Source organism: Vanessa atalanta, chromosome 13 (assembly GCF_905147765.1).
Source record: "Vanessa atalanta chromosome 13, ilVanAtal1.2, whole genome shotgun sequence".
In the NCBI taxonomy this organism is placed as follows: domain Eukaryota; kingdom Metazoa; phylum Arthropoda; class Insecta; order Lepidoptera; family Nymphalidae; genus Vanessa; species Vanessa atalanta.
The window spans coordinates 5,847,834-5,867,194 of NC_061883.1; the positions used below are offsets into that span (position 1 = coordinate 5,847,834).

Sequence of the window (19,361 nt, forward strand, 5' to 3'; positions counted from 1 at the left end):
CCCTGTATACCTCAAAGATGTCATGATCTTCTATTTATTTCACCGGCTCACCAACTTTTAACTCCGGTGAATAGTAATTTTTTTGTTTTAAGTTATCAAGAAGGCCAAACTAACATTAAATTTAAGGTAATCACCAGTCGGAATATAAATTATAGTGAGAAATCCGGCGAAAGTATTTGTAGTTAATCAATATGGATACGTTAATTGACAATTAATTAAATATTATTTAATAAATGATAGTCATATATCCTGCACGAAATTCCAACATATTAGCGAAAAATACGCTTTATTTCAAAATCACTACTATTATTTTGTCATTGATTCTATCGATATAATTTATATGCGAATATGCATACATAATATTTTTCCTAGATTGAGTCTCTCTACATTTTTATGTTATAAATGTGGAAGTAACTTTTCCTATTTGTTTTTTTTTGTTTACCTTAAAACGACTAAGCAACTGAAGCGATCATAATAAAATTTGACATCGAGGTAGCCCGGGCTCTGTAACGATATGTAAATTACGGGATTTAAGAGAAAGAAAAAAATCACGTGGAAAGAGTTGCTAAAAAACGGCTATTCCAATATAATTATATAATCATATCTTCTTATTAAAGTCGTATCTATTTTGTTTTATTTAATGGAAGTTTTTAAATTAATTATACAAGCGTTTCTGTACTTGTCTTGCTATTTAAAGATAAGCCAAAATCTTTAAATTCAAATCATCGTTAGGAATTACAACTTTAAATCGCTTCCTTGTGTACAGCTCAAACTCACTTGTGTGTATACTGAACGCGCGTGTGTAAATGAATAACCATTAGTGTGTACATCATTTACGAGCTCAAAAATGTTACTTTCCCGCTTACTCTCACGGGCCTCTTGTAATCCAATCGTTTGTGTGAGTGCGTAGATTCAGTTGTAGCGTCGCGTCGCGGTGTGGGTGCACAGTCCGGGCGCTCGTAGCCCCCGCCAGTGGCGATCCGGCCGTAGCGACACTACGACGCGCTAGCAGCGTAGCGATTCTATGTGTTCCCTACCCTCATAATCGGACAATAGGACCGCCGGCGAAACCAGTTTTGTTATTTTTTGTCAAATGTGTACAAAAGCTTTGTGACTCGTAAAAATACAGAGACAATATGCTTCGAAGGGACAGCCTTTGTCCCCTTAGAAAGCAATTATTACGCTGCGTTTACGTAATATTTTCGTATATAAATACAAAAACGATGTGAGATTATAGTTTGGATTGGAACTGTTTAATTTATTTAGAGAGTAAGCTCTTTATTATTTTGAAAACATTGTGTAAATAAATAAGAAGAAACATACGTGTGACGTTTCAGTGTTGTGGAACGTTTAAAAGCGAACTATTGAACTACAAGTTTCTATGGAATTTCATACTTTATTACGACAGATGAGGTAAATGAGTACATTTAATATTAAATACGATGTTTTAAAACACGCTTAACTTAAAACTAGATTCTAATTGATCTATTTAATTATTAATATATGTTTTTAAATCTTAAATCTTTTGCTTTTATTGATTCGTCTCCAAATTTATATTTTTGAATTATGTTTGAAAATTTATCAATTAGAATTTTATGTTAAGCATTTGACGAAAAGTGTCATCTCATTTTTGTTTATTATATTACAGGCTATAGTATTTTTTGTATTTACTTAATTACGATTACTTTATTTTATTGATTGAAATAATACATTAGTAAAAAATCCAAGTTTACCTTTTTAATATTGATGTAGATGAGACAATGTGTGATATTCGTCGAATAGTTTTTATTATCCGATCATATTGACTATTACATCAATTTGAATATATTTATATATTTAGTAGAAGAAAGTAGGAACACTTTTTTTAATAATTAAAAACCCTTAATATTAAATCTAGTCATTATATACTTTTTAGATATTTACTTTAGTAATATTTTCGAACGATAAACCTCATATACGCTTGTTTCCTACTTATCATTCTCTGTACCTTAAAAATATTTCACAATGAATTTTACGAAGTTGTCAAAAGCACGCTCGTAGAAAGTCTGAAATGTCTGTTTGTTATATTAATATATACTCGTATATAAATATACTATATTTGAATAAAGAGACATGTCTTAAATATGGAAAATTTATTACTGGTTACTATTGACGAAAAAATTTAGTAACGATATTAAATATTTTTTAAATTTTTCGTAGAAATAAAAGCTATTCCTACGAAATTTCAATTAATATTAAACTATTAACTTATATTCTCGAGGTGTGAATAGTTATATAATTGAATCACATAGGTTAATATTTACATAATTTCTGAGTTTCGATTGTTGTTGTTTTTTTTTGTACTTAATTAGATTTTTTGAAATTTATCAAATATTATTCTGACAACTATCTTGAACAATGACATGTTATAAACAAGGCTTATAAATATATTTTTGAACATATTATTAAAATACGGTTCGGAAACGCCGTATCTATGTTTTAATGATACCACGGTAAGAGCGGACAAAAGAACTTCGTTAATGGGGTATCACTCACGATTTCTAAAAGTCTTTTAGAAAAAACTCCGCCGACCATTAATGAGAGTTAAAATTTCTTTTTGATGTAATAATTTTTATTCTTATTTTGAAATATCCATTAGACAAATAATTATAAATTCTGTATGTCATCATTTTTATTATATAACAAATGTATTTGATATATAGTAATAATCTATCCTTTGGTAGCATTACGGCGTATTGTTTGTATTTGGTAATAATTACTATGAAGTTCTTTTTTTAAATTTTACATCACATGAAAGAAATAGTAACATAAAATTGATCAGATGAGTGATCTAAGAATGAAGGACTGTTGAACTATTGCTTAATCAATGGCCTCTAGTTACCTCGAGTATGGTCGCATTTGATTGAGTTCAACAAGCCCCAATAAAACGAAGCGTTCTTTTTAGTTTCTTAAACTATAATTTCGTAACTCACTATGTAGACAAGATTGCTCTTGGTGATAGGGCAGGCATACTTGCACTTTTTTGACATTAGTATTTTTCCAGTGCTGTGATCATTATTGTATGCACATGGCTTGCAACTTAGGTGTATGTTTGAATGTTTAGCCAACTTACCTGTCTAGGTGTTGTGTCTTACTGGTCTTTCAAAATAATATGTACGAATGAACTTTTGTACAAATTACAAGTAATTTTTTTTTATTTATTCAAAATTGTTAATAAAAAGAACGTCATTCAAAAGTTAAATAAAACTTCATTGAAGTAGGTATTTACAAGAACTTGAAACTTCATTTCACCGTTCATTTGCAACCGATTTGGAATATTGATTATACCGCTAGTAGCCCGATAAGAAATACGATCGTGTCTCTAATAAACTAATTAATTTATGTACAAAATATTTTATTTTTTTGTAATTATGAAATAATTATCCCAATAATATATTTATACAAAACATAATAATGCAATCAATTTATTTTGATATTATTATATGTAAGCTTTCATTTTGTTAATTAATTATTTAATTCTATGCGTACAGAATTACTGACATAACCACAATGATGAGATACACACACACACACACATACATATATTGTATGCGACATAAAACGTTAGTTATATTAGCAAGTATTAGTGTTCATTATAATAAATAATAATGATAACGTTATAGAATCGGTCATTTAAATTTCTAACGATGTAATATCATTTTATTAAGCCCTTTAATAAGTTATGCTATACATAAAATTATTTATTTATATAAATAAATGTTGTTTCGTGTCTTATCGTTTATTTTTACATAACAGAGTAAATGAGATTACTTATATTTCCTATTGTTAATATTCTTGTTTATTTTTGAGTATATATATTTTTAATGTTATTTGATAGATTACTATGTAAAAATAACTTCTTAATAACCAACTGCGAGACTCATCTCTTTTATTCTTTTAAGAAGAAAGGTAGTGCCTACTCCACACTGCTGCTATTGTGGTGGTGTCTGGTAGCTTATAAAACTTATATTATTTCTTAAATAGAACGAGAACTGAATATGAAAAATTTTAAATGAAAATTTAAAAAAAGATAGGTTTAGTAATCGTTTCGACCGTTGCAGTAATTTATAATAATTACGTAAAAAAAGACGGTTCAATCCAATAGCACGTTAATCTTAACCGACAATTGTGGTTTTATAGCCCGAAAAGTAATATCGAGTTTTTATTAGTTGATTTATGTTCATAAATCATTTCGTACTAGGCGATGAAAGGAAAACATCACGAGGAAAACCAACCCGCGTTCATTCAAATGCGGACACTGCTCGGTTACTTAAAACATTTTTATTTAAGAAAAATAAATTTGGAATAATTTATAGAAATATAAGGTCTGAATTGTAAGTAACCGTGTATAGTGGTATATACATTGGCAGGGTACGGAATGTTATTAATCCATACATCGCCAAATCGCCATCAACTACAGGAACTAAGGCGTTATTTTCTATTTCCCTTTAATTTCACGGGTTCACTCAACCTTAAAACAGGAACACAACAATTCAATTTAGTGCTCTTTGGTGGTAAAATAATTGACGGGTGAGTGGTACCTGCACCCTACCATCAAAACATTACTATCATTAATTAATAAATAATTACATTGTTTAGAAAAAAAAAACGTTTATTACGAAACTGTTTTCTAAAAAAATGTTATTTAACCTGACACTGTACTAGTAATAATTTTGATCCGTACAAAATTAATAGTATGTATGATTATTGCATTGTGAGCATCTTGGCAAAAACTAAAAGTATTTCATTGCTAAGGAAAATTTTGGCTTTAAGCCTGACCATAATAAGTTAAAAAGTTGGCAACAATTCTAACAATTGCGAAATTAATCACTTTTTTCTACGTTAATTACTGAAAAGGCGCTGTCGAATCGTAAATTCAACTGCTCTTGGCTTTTATCATTATTAAATTTGATTATAATATATTTTTTAAAATTATAATTTATATTATATACAATTTAACATGACGGAATTGAAAGCACTTATTTGAAACAATTAATAGAATTATATAATAGGCACCACACTCTCATCAGATATTCTACCGCCAAACAACAGTACTCAGTATTGTTGTTTCGGTTTGAAGGCTGAGCGAGCCAGCGTACAGGCACAAGGGGTATAACATCTCAGTTCCCAGTTGGTGGCGTATTGGCGATGTGAGGAAAGGTCGATGTTTCTTACAGCGCCATTGTTGATTGATCTGGGGTATTAATTTTATTTTAATGATATCATTTTCTTTATTAATAAATTTCATCTGTGCGATGCCGGGGCGGTCGCTAGTATTAAATAGACTCAAAATATGTGTATGTACAAGTATATTTGTTATGAAGAATAGAAGCTTTTTTCTACTATTTTGTACAAATACCTTGTATAAAATTTGACTTTCGGTATTGTTTCAAAGTGCAATGTGGCAGATAGTAAAGATATCGGTTTAGATGTTATTCGTATTCTTGTAGAAGGAGTTTAGCTATAATTTACTTTCGAAGCGTGTCAAAGCTTATTCTAACTGGATATCTATACTAGTATTCGGGACTTTGTTACTTTTATATTAATGCTAGCTTCGGTCCGCGGTTTCGTTCGTGTAGAAAGAGGGGGCCGGTATCAGGTATTTTAGTTCTTTTCTGTACCAATGACAAAGTATATACAAAATTTCATGATGATTGTTGAGTACTTAAAATGTGAATTCGTAACAGACACACTCATTTATAATATTAGTATGCATCCTTTACCACAGTAAATATACAATGTTAAAACATAACATTATATACACGTCTTAAATATTCTCAGGGTCATAATATTATCATGTACGTATTTATCATTATCATGTAAAATCCCAAAAAAAATATGATAGAACAGATTTGTTGATATTTTGTCATTTTTATTTATTTAAACATCGAAATAAAACCGATAGCAGAATATACCCTAAGCACCTCAGTTATTTTTCTATTTAAAGGTTCGCACCTTCAGTTTCAACATCAGCTGGTAAAGTTGAGTACGCATCTCATCATCACGTAGAACATTTTTGCGGCATATTTTTGTTATATCAACTTTTTCACTGGAAAAAGTCTCTGGGTCGGTATGTGCGACTTACCGGAGCCGAGTGCCGAAATAACCACTAAAAATGTAGCGGTACCCTCACCGGGGGGTTTCACGTACCCTCGGGGGGCGCATACAACCGTGACACACTGACGGTGGGCCAGTCTATTCGTGTCTCCAATCTAGTTCGTTCGGATTTACTCGCCAGCCTACTCTAAACAAATAAATATTAAAAAGCATTTATTATAAATTATTACCTGCTTCGTTAGTCTAGTAGCTAGATATAAGGCTGCAGATCTCAAGGTCCTGGGTAGAAACCTCAAGTCGGGCCGATAAAAGTAATTGGGGTTTTCCGGAGCGAGTTAGAAGTGTGTATACCCCCCCTTAGAAAGCAAGTTAAGTCGTTGGTGCGCCTGAACTCTTTCTGGTCGTTTCGGATTTACCGTCCCATCGAAATATGAGAGAGAGGCTAGTAGGGAGTAGAGAGTGCACCTGTGTTGACGCACATGCTTGTGCACTATAATATGTCCTGGGCAGTAGGTTGGTCTCCTTTGAGATAGGCCGCCGTTGCTGAAATCGACCTGGATGACATCATAGATTAATATTAAAAATCAATATAATATATAGAACAATAGAATATAATATATCTAACGATAAAGATGCGAAATGAATATAATCCACGTGATTATGAATGCATGTCTGACTAGATGAATTTCAATAAAACCCGCGATAATAGTTAATATCTGTGAGATTAAAGGATAATTTTATGCTCACTCAGGATATTGAATCCATATTCAATGCACATACGAATCACGATGTATATATATAGTGTTTGAATATTTATTACACTTTTAAGACTTGAATTATGTTTGTACTCTTAGACTAATTTTTTATAGAGCTTTATATATTCTAAAATTGTGCTGATGTCAGTTATCTCCACAAGCTCAGCTTCGATGACTACAAGATGACTACGACTATTTAAAAAAAAAATACACGTTTTGTTTCATACCTCTAAGAAAAGAGTAACTAGTTAGTTTTTGTCGGTTCTTTTTGATAGAATCCACATTCCGAACCGCTGGTAAGTATATTAATTTATTCTTGAAAATGTCGATTAAAATCATTTAGACGTACAAAATTTAAGAGAAAATAAGATCCAAATGCTCTTAGTAAAGAGGAGGCCTGTACTTAGCTTGTAACAGATTGTAAATGTGCCACTGGTCATTGCTGAGTACTTACATCGTCTTTTCGTATTTATGTTTTTTTAAGAAAGTGAATTTAAAAATAATATAGTGTTTTTTTTTCCTTTTTTTAAGAAGGACTTGTCTTTGATGTATTTTATCTTTAATTTGTATTTCTTATTTAGGGTTTCTACATGTTTATGAATCCGATATATGAAATGGTTTTTTATATTTCTTTCTCTATACGTATTTTGGGTATATAAAGATATATCAACGGCAAATCTATTACATTTTATACGTAATAAACTCTCAAAATGCAAAATTTTTACTTATTATTTTAAAATACCCGGTCGTCACCGGGTTACATATTTGAAAAGTTTTAACCAAAGAAGCTATATAGAACATATCCTATGTTATGGGATATAAAATAGTTCTATTATATAAATATAATTAAAAGTGATAAATAAATTATAATAAGAAGCATTTGTTTAATAATAATAATCTACTTCAAAGGCATCAAATTCGATTCGTGTTATTTGTGTTATTTCTTTAATTTAATTCGTTTGAAAATGTAATAAAATAAAACTTATTCGAGAAGTTCTTATAAATTTTACTTCACAGTATTACAGATCTTTTGTTTCAGGTTTCACGTTTTATTGATCGTAAACTTTAAGAATACTCTTTGTATTGGTTCAGCACGAATCCTTCCACTTAATGCTGAGCGTGCTTAGCCGTGTTTCAGTAAATTAAACAAAGTCATAAATTATATACAGAAATAGCTATAAAAATGTAAGCGTTATATAACATAAATTCTGCTTAAGTGGATTACATACATTTGGGTCAAGAACAACGAATGCTTATTGGTTAAAATTACTCGCGTCTTGTAAGGGTTTGTCTGGAACGATAGGTTTTTGGTTCGTTATTTCTACGAAATTTATTGAGTCTGATAATTTTGTTTATTTGACTGCATAAAAGTATATTTCTGCCGATGTTGTTCTTTGGACAATATCGTATTATTTTTGAAATAGATTACAACATAATTATGTCACGGTACTGTGAACGATAGAAATTTTTAATTGAAAAGCGAAAAAACTCTTAGCCTTGCTTGAGTCTAATCTTTTTCCTGTCGCGTTAGACTATGAGACTAATTACGTAAAAAGTAAGGTGAGAGTAAGATAAGAGTGCTTCTGTGTTTAAGAATACGATTTACTTGCGACAATTTCTCATATATATTTGGCGTATCTTGTTAAGAATGGCCGATAAGAATGATCGGTAAGTAGATATTATTATGATATATAAAATTATGTATATACAATTTAAAATACTAATAAAATCGCAAATATCGTATGATGAATTGGACCTTTCGACACTGAAAACACTTTTTACACTTAAAAATGTATTTATGGACTAATTTTGTACTTTTTTTCAATATAAAAATTTAATAATGTTGATATAAAAAGAAATTTATGAATTGATTTTGATTAAATAGTTAATTAGGTGTTCATTGCTCGTCAAATAAAATGGTTCTGAGTCTGAATGCGCAATTTATGCCTACCTTAATTACATTTTTACCATGTCTATCAGCAGTGATGGCTTATCAACTGGAAACCTGTTTCCAGTTATATTTAAAAAAAAAATCTGAATATTTCTGCGTAATAAATTTTGAATGACATACAACGCATGGCTGGTACCCTGGTAGGTCTAAAATAATGAAATTTTACAAATAATTTATTTATGGAACGTACGTCATAGTCATAAGAAAGAATTTTTACAACTTGAACGAAGAAACGATGAAAGAAGAATAAAAATCAGTGTTTTCTCCTGTTTATGAGCGTTCTTTAAAACCCTAACAGATGTCATCGAAATGGCTAGCTTGGGTTTGTAAGGCTCTTTGATGTTAGAGATATGGAAATCGATGTTTAGGGTAATGCTTTTAAACTCAAATCAGTTAGCACAGTGTTTTTGATACATCACCGTGAGGGTGAATAATTGGTGATCACCCTAATCATCACAATTGGTTTCGAATAATGTGTCCAATGTTTCATCCCATCGGGTACTTTATCTATAAAAGTATATATTTACAGTTTGGGTATATTCCAAATTTAAATTTGGAGCAGTTTATTCAACGCCTCACAAATAATTTAAAAATTTGACCCTTGAATTTGCTGCTCTATTTCACTGAGGCTAATTATGTTGAAACCCTACATAAATATATGCTAATTGGCATTCCGAAAATAATACATTTTATTAAAATCTTTGAAATGACTTTTTCTATGAAGTAGCTTTTCTCGTGTTAAATAAATCGTCAAGTAGCGGACGCCATACTTGTAACTGAAAGATATATTTAATTATTATTAATCTATTTTTGATTTTCAATCATCATCATCCATAAAACATAACATAACATAAGCAGCCCGTAAATGTCCCACTGCTGGGATAAAGGCCTCCTCTCCCTTTGAGGAGAAGGTTTGGAGCATATTCCACCACGCTGCTCCAATGCGGGTTGGCGGAATACACATGTGGCTGAATTTCGTTGAAATTAGACACATGCAGGTTTCCTCACGATGTTTTCCTTCACCGCCGAGCACGAGATGAATTATAAACACAAATTAAGCACATGAAATTTCAGTGGTGCCTGCCTGGGTTTGAACCCGAAATCATCGGTTAAGATGCACGCGTTCTAACCACTGGCCCATCTCGGCTCTCTCATCATCATCATCATCATCCATATTAAAATAAAAATAATTTATTTTAAATTTAAGTTGTAAATAACTGCCAGGATTTTATTTCAACATATTGTAAACCATTCTTAATGCAATGTTCGATTAATATGTCAAAAATCGAGTTTTGCAAGCGGAATTCAATATTGCAGATAGATTTTTGAGAATAAAATTGTGTCTCAACCTTATCATACAATAAAAAAAAAATTAAAAAACCGTGTACAGTCTGTAAAGATCTTAACTAACGCACACTAAAACATTTGAATACTTATTTCTCATTGAAAGCAATTTAATATACCAAAAAGAGAGTTTTAAAGACCAATTAGGGAACAGTTAAATAAAACAAAAAATTATAATATCAAACCATTTCAAGCCATAGGCCATTTAAGATTCCTTATCTTGTCTCAATCTTCCAAAGATAAACGTTGAATTCAGAATCTATCTAATCAACTAAAAGATTCCTCGATCGTCACTTCAAACATCTTCTTCAGAAATCTATATTTGCATTAAGCTTTCTATTGCTCAACGCTGTATCGCACGTCAATGCTTGATATTCGGTCGAACTTTACATTTCTCAGAATACAATACAAAATTCAATAACAAGTATCGATATGCAGACGTCATTGCGAATCTTACCTCTTTTACAATATAAAGGCATTTTTGTATGTTTGCAAAAAGTATCTTTACAGATACTTTGTGTGAAGTATAAATAGATCATTCGAGAGAATACTTTTATCTAATTGTCTATATTCTAGCATCATGTTTCTCGATTGTATAGAAAAACGTTGGGAAAACATTTGGCCAGGTTCTGGGATATGTTTTTTTTTTTTTATGTTACAATTTTAACAAGCTATTGATTAATTTCTCTTGTTGTTATGTGTGGGGACATAACATAGAACGGAATTGTAAACCGATTGGATTTAAATTGTCTGTGCACACACTTTTCATACTGGAGCATATTCAAAGCACTGTATTAAAATTTATACATCATAATACTTATTTAAGGGTTTTTTTAGGTATTTGCTGTACAAGCTTATAGAAAGAGTCTATTTTTGATTCTTTTTTAATTTCATTATATTTACGACTTTTTAAATTTCATATTCATACCTTACATGTCTGGAACTGTGCATACAATACCCACCTGAAAAGCATGGTTATACGAATGTCGTTGTTTACAGAACAAGCGATACCTCGATTGACTGGAGTCATTGTTTGGAGCGGAGCGTAACTCCATTGTTGAGAGAAATGTCATAGCGCCTGCCTACATCGAATACATTTACACACCTATACGTTATGGTTACGAATATTGCATGATACCATCTCGTTCGACAGTGTGATACAGCCTTACATTCATCAGAATGTGATACATGTTTCTTTTGAATATGAAAAACAACACGTATGAATTTTAAATTTGTGCTTTTAAACGTGGTAATTCATTAATCATAATCATGGTTAACAAACCCATAAAAAAGTTATTACTACGAGGCTAGTTAGAGCGTGTGGCGACTGAGAACTATGGAAGAAGTGGATTATTATGGAAGAAAAATCTACTTATTTGTAGAGACAGTAGCCTTTATATTTGGGGTACATTAACAAGAAAATCTGATGAAACCTTTTGTTTTTGGGTACTTCGAAATTAATATCATTCACACTCATGATTTTAGGCAATCCGAGCGGTATAGTTAAATGTATAATTTATTCATAATAAGCTAAAAATATGCTGTTGACCTTCATGTTGAAAGCATTTTTTTTCTTTAATTATATTTTTTACGTCATGTATAGATATTACATGACTTAAATATTAAATGAATTTGAAAATGTATCGTCGACAAAAAAAAATACCACGACAATATGTGCACTTGTTTTTTTTCAGTCATTTTGAATGGATGCGCGTTTCAACTTTGAACAAATTTGCTGTAACTGAAACGCCATGTTTGCAAAGCATTTTTTTATATAACTGCTACGGATATTACGACGTGAGAGAGTTTAAAAAAAAAAGTTAAAATTTGGAAATTTTAATATATAACGTGTTTGATTTATATTCTGTTATTTTATATATAAACGTTTCTTTGGATAGTTTCCAATACGATTGGTTTCGATAGAATCCGTGATTTCATTAAATTATTTCGTTTATATATATTATTAATTTTTTATTTTATGTAATGGCAACAATCTTATTTCGTGTCGTTTTGCAGAATACATTTTATATTAATTTGTTTATTATATTATCCAAAATAACACCACGTTTTATAGCCTCAACTGATTAAACTGAAACTGGTGGTTCGTTCACACAAACAGTCATAATTGTGTTTTAATATGGAATTGCTGCTCTCGTAATTCATTGGTCGGTTATAGACGAATGGGCCACCTGTTGGTAAGTGGTAACCACTGCTTTCAAAGAACCGTAAGATATTTTAACCATTTCTTACATCGCTATCGCCAACCTTAGGAGCTAAGATATAATGTATCTTATGCCTTTAGATACATTGGCTTACTCACCTTTCAAACGAAACACAATAATATACTAAACAACAAACTAAGTATTGCTGTAGCGGTAGAATATGTTTTAAGTGGATGGTACCTACTAAGACATGCTTGCACAAAACCCTCTTACAACTTATTGATAAATATATATACATACATATATATATAGTTAGTGATTCATCGAAGTTTCGATTACGCGATACTTTATGTCGTTGAATTTCGATGTGATTGCAATTGTTGAACATCATATTAATCCACAAATTTTTGATATAACAGGTCAAAGGTTTCTAGGAATTGCAGAATATTGAAGTATAATACTCCCACAGATTACTTACAATTGGAATCGAATACATTTTTAATATAAAATATTTTATACACACGATAAATGTCCTTTAATAATTATTTAAACAGATTTTTATAGTGTTGTAAATATACTGACTTTGTCATTAATATGTTTATATCTCGTTAAGATTGCATGAGATATTTTTTCTTAAAACATCACCGACAATAACATGAAAACTCAGCTAGGAAATTGGATCGGATTTAAAAGATACTTTTACTTTGCGACTCTTAAAAATGTGCTGGTAACAGAAAATATGATTTACCAATATTATATCTATGAAAATAATACCATATTCTTGAAATGACAATAAACATCTAAAGAAACAATTCTAAAATGTTAACAACAATATAATTTTTATTGTGTGTATGATACAACTCAGTAGATGGCGCTGATTAAAAATGTCACTTTCCTGTATCGCGCTGTCTACATATTCGCTACTGGGTATAATTAAATCTTTTGAGATAACCTACATTAAACGATTAAGCAAAATTTTAACTGTGGACTATGGCAGGCCACTCCTTTGATTTATTCACCATTTAATTTGATTTGAAATTTGTAATATTTTTGTATACGAGTCCAATTTAAGTCATAATTATAACATTTTCCTAACTACATTTGGACCACGGCAATATCATTAATATTTGCGCAAATTCGATGATCTTTATATTTCTCACTCATGGTCTGCTGGACAGATGATCCACGTGACTAAAACAAGATCAGATGCAGGACCGACGACTGTACGTGCTTTGTCCTAGAATTACGGTATGTTGCATAAAATAGTATCTAGTAATTTCTTGAAAACGGAAAATGCTTATTTTTTACTCAAAAGTATATATAAAATGAACTTTTTGCAAGCGATTTTGTTGCTGCAAAATAATCATATTATATTAGCTTTTCATGATTCGACCAAAAAAATATCACATACAAACTTATAACTTTGATATAAAAATCTAACTACATTTTTAAGCACTTCAAGAGAAGACTAAAAAATACTGAATAATTATTTTTCATCATTTCGTAACCGCTATATTTGTGATTAAAATGAATTTTCCGTACAAAATTTTATCCTTTATAAAAGTCATTAAGAATTTATTTTTCAATATTCTTAGTAAGTATGTATTTTATTATAGTTTAAATTCACATTGAAGTACCTTCGTATAAAATAAATGTGTATTCTATATATGTAGTATTTAAACGCAATGGGTAAATTGTACTATCAGTATATTTGTAATTTTGTGTCATATAATTGATATATTTGAAGAAAAAATACATTTCGGACATTTCTCGAAAGGTAAACCTTATACATTTTTACATGGACCGGAAATGTTTTAGATATTTGTTCAAATATAGACGATGGTTGGCTATACGTGGAATCGTAAAACAATTTGGGGACTGTAATATTTTGTTTGACTTCATATAAAAAATGGTCAGGTTATGTTTTATTGGCGATTTGATTGAGTAAATTACGTCGTTCGCAGCCGAAGGACTTAAAAAAAAAACCGAAAGTACTTTAAAAGTGAATTTATTTTAATTCACAAACTTATTTTACAAATATTAATACTAATTTAATTAGACTACTTCATGTGTTGAGGTTGTAACACAGAATCCCCTTAGAACCAATTATTATATTATTTATATTAATACTTTTCTTAATTCTAAGAGACACAGAAATTATAAAGAAAAATCGGTGTGGTCCGTTGTTGGGCGGCGTGATGTTGCGCAAGGGTTGCTGGTACCAGGCCGTCGTCGGTGGTTTCGGCGAACGCGATGTCCTAATGTACCTCCATAGGGTGGTCGCATACATAACAAGTACGATAACATTTGACCAGTTTTCTTACTAATAATGTTATTTTAAAAATAATATTTCTAACGAAAGTTTAACAATAATAAAGTCAACTAAATCAAAATCAAAATACATCTTGATATACTTGACAAAAGTAAGTTCAGATATTTTTACAATCGTGTAAAGATTAGATATATTTTTTTAGTCTGACCTTTTTTTAATGACTCGCGATCCGCCCCGCCTTCGTATGAAAGTATTTGCTTACTAAAGAAAAAAATATGATATAAATAAAACTACCCATTCAAGAATAATGTAGCTATATCTACGAGTGACAACGTTTATAGAATTGGATCAAGAGTTCCAGAGATTAGCCCTACACACAAACAAACAAACTTTGCCTCTTCGCAATATTAGTATAAAATTATAGATTAAAATTTATTAGTAGTCAAATTCTTCTAAACGTAAGCGTCGCGTAAGCTGAGCACCAAGAGTATTACCTTAATGAACGACTTATGAATATTCTACAGAATTTAAATTTATAATTATATATCATATTATATTTATATATATTGCAACAAATGCATAAAAGGTAAAGGATTTCTAAGGGCGAGATAGGAACTTTTATATTTTTAGAATTTCATGTATTTGTTTCATTACCTAATAAACCGTACAAACATACATTACTAATATCTAGTGTGAGTTATACTAAAGCGATGTCCTATATCTTTGGTAATATAATAAAGAAATATAAAAAAAATGAATATACTGTTAATAGTATCGAATGCGAGTTTAACTCTTGTTACATCGTAATATTAAATTACTCTGGATCCATATATACCTCCCGTCCCGAAAAACTGAAAGAACGAAGGGATTTCTCAGGGGAGAATAAAAACTGTCCAAGTTCACAGAAATAAAGTCGAGCAGTATTTTATTTATAAGCAGAACATGTTGATCATTTAATGGTTCATCTTATTTTAAATATATATTTAAAAATGCTTTACCATTGTAACGGTTTTTAAAAGTGTAATAAATAATTGTTATACATACGTGACAATCGGTTGTGAAGTTAATCGTAACCAACAAACAAACATACTTTCGTATTTATAATATTAATTAGGCTTTAAAATGGAAATTATTTTTTCCCGACTTGAATTATTTGGAAATTATTTGTCACACAGTTCATGTTAACCATATTTGTGGACTTAATTATTATTTTAATGCATTATTAAAATGAATTATATTCCAAAACTTAATAATATAAATCATTTTATAGCTCGAAGCAAAAATGTTCACAAGGGACAGTCACAACCTCAAATATCCATTAAAAAAGGCTCAACCTTTTAAAAATTTCGAAACAAAATAATATTTTCAACTAATCAATAAAGGGAATCAGCAGAAAATGTCGGTTATTAATACAGGTATAATTTTATTTCCCCCAACGGCCGTCGCCGAATGCCCATCAGTTACGCAATTAAAGCGTATGAAACGTCCTCCTCCTCTGAGATTTGCATACATATACGCCATTACAGTCAGCATGACTTTATGGTTTGAGCATGACATGTGTCATAAATGTTAACTATTTTTGTATCACAGTCATAAACCGCAATTGTACTTTTATTTATATAAGTCATTTTAACAATGAATATTTACGACTAAATAAGCAAGTTTAAACAAGCAAGGTTTATCAACCTTTGATTTATTTTGTGTAAAGTTATATTTTTTATTATTATTTTATCGTGACGAACTCCGTGGTCGAGTAGTGTGTACCGGTTTTCACGGGTACGCCACTTCGAGGTCCCGGGGAGTCGATCTAGAAAAAGTTCATTAGTTTTCTATGTTGTCTTGGGTTTGAATGTTTGTGGTACCGTCGTTACGTTTGATTTTCCATAACACAAGTGCTTTAGCTACTTACATTGGAATTAAAATCTTAGCTATGAAGGTCTGTATCGTATGGTGCATTTGTTTTCAATTAAGATTAAAAAAAAAAAAAAATAGTGAAATATTGAGACTGTTACTATCACATAATAAAAAAGGATCTTGAGTGACCGGTGAGGCAATATCCGCGTTTAAGTAACGGTGTGACAGTTTTACTTCGTAATTGGGATTTAGATTGAATATCAATTGAATATGGAATGGTACATCTAAAATCGATTCAAATATTAGATAAAATATAATATTTAATTAATCATAGCTCTCTGTTAAAACATTATACTACACATTTTTTATATGTCGACCATGAACGCAGTGCGCCATTTTGATATGTATATCATTTTAATGTTTATATATATTCCTTTTAATGTATATATATATTGTTATAGATTTGCATAGTTAGATAGTTGTTGTCAATTTCGAAATTATTTATGGAAAGTAGCTCTACTTATAATAATTCAATTAATAAGTATAGTTATATGCATCGTCCAAGTAAACTGTTCTAAACGAGTAAAGAAAAACAAAAAAAAATACATATATTATTGAATAAAGACCATTCAAAAAGTAAACTCGTAATCGTATAATAAATTTAATAATAAATTATACACGTAATAAATTCACATTGATCTACTCGTTCGGCTTTGATCATAAATGTACAAAAACTGTGGAAAGAGAGCCATCAGAGGGAGATATTATCGATTAACTGACCGTTCGCAAGTTCAGCCCCTCGGAGCATGAATAGACCGGCCCCTTTGTAATCAGAACAGTAATCAAACGATATGAATTGGGGGATACGAGATATAACTTTATTAGAATTTTAAATAGAATGCAAATTCATAGTACAAATAGTGCACAAATTTTTAATCTTCATTTTAGGGGTACAGCCTATAAACACATAGTTTAGTTCGTAATTTTCTGTATTAACATCTGTTGAAATAGGATCGCAGCTGAATTATCTTTTAGACTATTATTCTCATTGAGCGCATATTCCGCACAGTGTTCAATAGATTTGAAGTCACATTCGTATTGAATAAGTTAAACCATTTCCATTATACGATATAATATTTTGATATAGATGATATCATCAAGCATTTGCATTGTTTGAAATATATCTTATTTTCATAAACTTAATTAAAGTTCATTAGTCATTATCATTAGTAACCCGTAAATGTCCCACTGCTGGGATAAAGGCTTCCTCTCCTATGAGGAGAAGGTTTGGAGCATATTCCACCACGCGGCTCCAATGCGGGTTGGCGGAATACACATGTGGCAAAATTTCGTTGAAATTAGACACATGCAGGTTTCCGCACGATGTTTTCCTTCACCGCCGAGCACGAGATGAATTATAAACACAAATTAAGCACATGAAATTTCAGTGGTGCCTGCCTGGGTTTGAACCCGAAATCATCGGTTAAGATGCACGCGTTCTAACCACTGGGCCATCTCGACTCAATTAAAGTTTGATTCTAATAATTCTGATGTGATTATGTTTGTTACTATTAAAAAATGTACAGATTCGACCTATTTGGTACTGGAAGGGCTTTGTATAAGCCTGTCGGGATAGGTACCATCCATTCATCATATATTCTACGACCAAACAGAAATACTTAGTATTACTGTGTTATGGTTTGAAAGGTCAGTAAACCGTATCTTACTTCCCAAGGTTGGTGGCACATTGACGTTATAAGGAATGGTTAATATTTCATACAGTGCCAATATCTAGTCGTGTAGTTATGTTGACTAATTTACCTTAGGTGGCCGATTTAACAGTTCGCCTACGCACTTGAAATAAAAAGAACAAAAGATAGACCTCAATACGGTTAAGTAATTCGATTTACTTGAAACTTTTGAGGTATAATCTATAAGCGTGAAGGATGTTGCGGAGAAATCCCTCAAATTCGCTTTATACAATCGCTGGAAATTTGTAGCGAGTTTTCCTTCAATATAAAACTGTGATAGCACATGACGACCTCCGTGGTCGAGTAGTGTGTATACCGGTTTTCATGGGTACGCCACTCCGAGGTCCCGGGTTCGATTCCCGGCCGAGTCGATGTAGAAAAAGTTCATTAGTTTTCTATGTTGTCTTGGGTCTGGGTGTGTGTGGTACCGTCGTTACTTCTGATTTTCCATAGCACAAGTGCTTTAGCTACTTACATTGGGATCAGAGTAATGTATGTGATGTTGTTCAAAAACAAAAAATCATTATATACTTTAAATGTAAGTCATTCTTAAAATAAACTACGTTATCAATTCATAATAGTTTAAATAGTTATTAGAATAAATAACGCATTATTAAAAAAGCGATGATATGAAAAGGTTTTGGAACGAACACATAAGGAAAAGGCGTCGAGCTAGTAGTAAGATGTATGGAATGGGTAATTCGGCCGGGTAAAAATGGAGGGATCGCTTGGCGCGTTATTAATATTTTTATAGTATTCATTTAGAGGGATTTGTCATAATTTAAATAATATATTGAGCCTAAACTAATAGAGTATTATTCCACTCATTATGCCTATATATTATGCCTCGTTCAACATTTTGGTGAAGGATTTTTTATTCCAACACGATGCAATCGTTACAACAGTATGTATCTCTATGTAACTAACGTAAGTTTCCTACACACCTGTATATGATACGCCATGAATTGAGAACGCAAATGCTTGTTATGTCCATAGTGCGTGTAATTGCTCTACTTAATCTTACAGTATAACACAATAACCATTAATATTCTACAGGATTACCATTTCAGTTCAATATCACGAAATGACAAAATATGTTCGAGTAGTTTAGATTTTTTTAGATGAAACAAGCAACTATAAACACTTCCCAATAAGAACGTAGTATTAGAAGGAGTG

At 30.9% G+C, this 19,361-nt stretch overlaps 1 protein-coding gene across 1 annotated transcript in view; it reads left to right on the forward strand.

The window, feature by feature from the left end:
• Positions 1-1,242: 1,242 nt before the first annotated feature.
• The window catches only part of LOC125068179, a 64,821-nt gene continuing 46,702 nt past the window's right edge, over positions 1,243-19,361 (forward strand). The window contains exon 1 of the mRNA XM_047677221.1: positions 1,243-1,413. The gene's annotated coding sequence lies outside the window, so the exon portion shown is untranslated. The remainder of the gene's footprint in view (positions 1,414-19,361) is intronic.